This window comes from Palaemon carinicauda, chromosome 30 (genome assembly GCF_036898095.1).
Source record: "Palaemon carinicauda isolate YSFRI2023 chromosome 30, ASM3689809v2, whole genome shotgun sequence".
Classification (NCBI taxonomy): Eukaryota; Metazoa; Arthropoda; class Malacostraca; order Decapoda; family Palaemonidae; genus Palaemon; species Palaemon carinicauda.
The window spans coordinates 73,033,409-73,038,408 of NC_090754.1; the positions used below are offsets into that span (position 1 = coordinate 73,033,409).

The 5,000-nt window shown below is 36.0% G+C and overlaps 1 protein-coding gene across 1 annotated transcript in view; it reads right to left on the reverse strand.

Annotated features, from left to right (window-relative positions):
• Positions 1-5,000, reverse strand: part of LOC137623285 (uncharacterized) — a 426,454-nt gene that overhangs the window by 397,790 nt on the left and 23,664 nt on the right.

The following is a 5,000-nucleotide window of genomic DNA, read 5'->3' on the forward strand; positions in this document are numbered from 1 at the left end:
TACTAATTCAACTACCCGATTAGGAAGATCATTCCACAACTTGGTAACAGCTGGAATAAAACTTCTAGAATACTGTGTAGAAGGCTTGGCTATTAGAATTAACTGCCTTCCTAGTATTACGAACAGGATAGAATTGTCCAGGGACATGTATGAAACATGTGTGGTACAAATTACTTATCTTTTTATGCACAAATGTATGTACAAATGTATATACAAACATTATTAACACCTTAACACTGTGACAAGTTCTATCATCAATAGGAAGTGAACTTCATTACTCGTTTGAATCCTTACCTACAGGAGCCTTTCAATTTACCAAGACAAGTTAATGAATCAAATTAATTCCCCAATCCACATCAATTTCACGTGGAGCATTCACTGCTTAGTTATAAAGGAACAGGATGTCTGTTATGTCCTGCTAGCCTTCATTAAGTTGAATTAATACTGCAATCTGTGGATCCTTCTCCTACAGAATTAGGAGCGATGGAGACCAAAACACTTAGATTTTCGGATTCCTGGTTCTCCGTTTTATATTTCCTCCACTTCACAGAATATTTCACTTAATTAATGTTCCACCGTATGTAGATATGTTTAGTATTTGAACGTATATTCGTGTTAAACATTTCTTTTATTGTGTAATATCCCGCAGAGAACTACTTAGCGTTATTTTTCTATATTATATCTTAGAAGTAATTGAATTGAAATCTAAATTGAATTAGCACGGAGATTCTTTATATGAAGTACTAAAATGATAATAGAAAGGAATAATATACTGTATATAAAGGAAAATTATTTGAAATTGAGACTGAAATCTAAAAATACTTAGGAAGAATTTCTTTAATCTAACTGTAGGAGAAAGCTAACCTTTTAAAGAAGCTGGTAATGAGAGAGAGAGAGAGAGGAGAGAGAGAGAGAGAGAGAGAGAGAGAGAGAGAGAGAGAGAGAGAGAGAGAGAGAGAGAGAGAGAGCAGTCTCACCATCAGCAAATTGAAGGTCTAGGCGACAAAAATTCCACAGAAAAACTGTTTTTTTAAAGTAGCTGGTAATGCTAACTAGAGAGAGAGAGAGAGAGAGAGAGAGAGAGAGAGAGAGAGAGAGAGAGAGAGAGAGAGAGAGAGAGAGAGAGAGAGAGAGAGAGAGAGAGAGCAGTCTCACCATCAGCAAATTGAAGGTCTAGGCGACAAAAATTCCACAGAAAAACTGTTTTTTTAAAGTAGCTGGTAATGCTAACTAGAGAGAGAGAGAGAGAGAGAGAGAGAGAGAGAGAGAGAGAGAGAGAGAGAGAGAGAGAGAGAGAGAGAGAGAGCAATCTCACCATTAGCAAATCAGTGTATACTCACCAAGAATCCGTGAATTACTGAACTTCACGGAAATCTACAAGTAATAGGAATTTAATAATATTTTTCCTGACACTTTACTCCATTTTAATCTTAAACGAATCTCTATATGTCTGAAGATGATTCAGATATCTGCTTACGTAGCTGATTGTAAATATTTACATATTTACAGTGAGAGTAAAGATTCGAAAATGTCTGCTTAGACTGTCATCCATCAAATAATAATATTTATATTTAATATTAATAATAATAATATTAATAATAATAATATATAAACGACCCTCCATTTGATAATAATAATAATAATAATAATAATAATAATAATAATAATAATAATAATAATCATGCCTAGATGGTCCTCCATTTTATAATAATAATAATAACAATAATATAATAATACTACCTAGACGATACTCCACTTAATAATAATAATAATAATAATAATGCCTAGACGGTCCTCCACTTAATAATAATAATAATAATAATAATAATAATAATAATATTAATGATGATAATAATAATATTAATAATAATAATAATAATAATAATGCCTAGACGATCATCCATTCGATAATAATAATAATAATAATAATAATAATAATAATAATAATAATAATACCTAAACGGTCCTCCACTTAATACTAATAACAATAATAATGAACTTTATTTCAGCTTATGTCATATGCAAGAAGAGGTCTTATAGCTAAATACATCAATTGAACAAAAAACACAAAATTCTACAAAAAATATAAAAGCACTTTCGCCCTAAAGATAAAACAAGTGAAGTTATGACTAAACCATACACGCGTAACCAAATGACTACCGTCATAATGCAAATCATATTATCATATCAACGTTCTGTCTCTACAACACATACAGTTTCCAGAGCTCATGAAAATGATCTTGTACCAACCGTGTGTCACACGATCGTACATAGTTCAATTTGTGTATATATTATGCTTGTATCTTCGCTCTTACCTCGCATTAAAAAGGGCCTGAATAAACATGACTGTTTTTCACACCGGTAACGGTGTCGATTTTGAACATGAAATTTATTGTTGCCTTGAGCTTTTGTATATAAAGGAGAGTGTTTTATAATAAACTCACTCAGTTGCTTTCATCCTGTCTTTGAATCACAACCTTCTCTAGGCCCGTCACAATCTACTTAGGAAATAATGGATCTAGAACGAGCACTATCTAAGCATAACGCTACTTTGAAAAACTTCATGCTTTGTAGATATGTTGGCTAGTGTACTGTAAGTATTTTGTAGACATGAAAACGCTACTTTAAAAACGTCGCACTTTGTAAATATTTTCTGTAGTTATTCTGTAGATACTAAAACGCTATTTTGAAAACGTCATGCTTTGTGAATATGTACTGTAGGTATTCTGTAGATATGAAAACGCAGCTTCGAAAACGTCGTGTTTTGTAGATACTAAAACGCTATATTGAAAACGTCGTGCTTTGTAAATATTTACTGTAGGTATTCTGTAGATAAGAAAACGCAGATTTGAAAACGTCGTGCATTGTAAATAATTACTGTAGGTATTCTGTAGATATGAAAACGCAGCTTTGAAAACGTCCTGCATTGTAAATAATTACTGTAGGTATTCTGTAGATATGAAAACGCAGATTTGAAAACGTCGTGCATTGTAAATAATTACTGTAGGTATTCTGTAGATATGAAAACGCAGATTTGAAAACGTCGTGCATTGTAAATAATTACTGTAGGTATTCTGTAGATATGAAAACGCAGATTTGAAAACGTCGTGCATTGTAAATATTTACGGTAGGTATTCTGTAGATATGAAAACGCAGATTTGAAAACGTCGTGCATTGCAAATATTTACTATAGGTATTCTGTAGATATGAAAACGCAGCTTTGAAAACGTCGTGCATTGTAAATATTTACTGTAGGTATTCTGTAGATATGAAAACGCTACTTTGAAAACGTCGTGCATTGTAAATAATTACTGTAGGTATTCTGTAGATATGAAAACGCAGATTTGAAAACGTCGTGCGTTGCAAATATTTACTGTAGGTATTCTGTAGATATGAAAACGTCGTGCAGTGTAAATATTTACTGTAGGTATTCTGTAGATATGAAAACGCAGCTTTGAAAACGTCGTGCATTGCAAATATTTACTGTAGGTATTCTGTAGATATGAAAACGCTACTTTGAAAACGTCGTGCTTTGTAGATATGTACTGTAGGTAATTTGTAGAGATAAAGTCTAACTGCTGCTCTTAAGACCGTATCTTTTATCGTACTCTGGAGGATGCAGACGGGGAATAAAGCAGACAATTAGCAGTAAAATGCGTCCTTCAGCAGCCTCTGGCGACGATAAGGAGAACTAAAACACCATCAGATTCAGTAAACAAACATTCGCTGAGTATGTTCGATCTCACGGGTCTCTGGGTAAACCGAGGGGATTGTTCAACCTGCAGTGAAAACCCTTTTCCTCATGCCTACCAAAAGTCATAATATTTACATCGTAAATCTCTCTCTCTCTCTCTCTCTCTCTCTCTCTCTCTCTCTCTCTCTCTCTCTCTCTCTCTCTCTCAAATATCTACAAATATATGTGCATATATATATACAATATATATCTATCTATCTATATACCAAGGCACTTCCCCCAATTTTGGGGGGTAGCCGACACCAACAATGAAACAAAACAAAAAGGGGACCTCTACTCTCTATGTTCCTTCAGCCTAATCAGGGACCCAACCGAGTTCAGCTGGTACTGCTAGGGTGCCACAGCCCAACCTCCCACATTTCCACCACAGATGAAGCTTCATAATGCTGACTCCCCTACTGCTGCTACCGTCCGCGGTCATCTAAGGCCCCGGAGGAAGCAGCAGGGCCTACTGGAACTGCGTCACAATCGCTCGCCATTCATTCCTATTTCTAGCACGCTCTCTTGCCTCTCTCACATCTATCCTCCTATCACCCAGAGCTTTCTTCACACCATCCATCCACCCAAACCTTGGCCTTCCTCTTGTACTTCTCCCATCAACTCTTGCATTCATCACCTTCTTTAGCAGACAACCATTTTCCATTCTCTCAACATGGCCAAACCACCTCAACACATTCATATCCACTCTAGCCGCTAACTCATTTCTTACACCCGTTCTCTCCCTTACCACTTCGTTCCTAACCCTATCTACTCGAGATACACCAGCCATACTCCTTAGACACTTCATCTCAAACACATTCAATTTCTGTCTCTCCATCACTTTCATTCCCCACGACTCCGATCCATACATCACAGTTGGTACAATCACTTTCTCATATAGAACTCTCTTTACATTCATGCCCAACCCTCTATTTTTTACTACTCCCTTAACTGCCCCCAACACTTTGCAACCTTCATTCACTCTCTGACGTACATCTGCTTCCACTCCACCATTTGCTGCAACAATAGACCCCAAGTACTTAAACTGATCCACCTCCTCAAGTAACTCTCCATTCAACATGACATTCAACCTTGCACCACCTTCCCTTCTCGTACATCTCATAACCTTACTCTTACCCACATTAACTCTCAACTTCCTTCTCTCACACACCCTTCCAAATTCTGTCACTAGTCGGTCAAGCTTCTCTTCTGTCTGCTACCAGTACAGTATCATCCGCAAACAACAACTGATTTACCTCCCATTCAT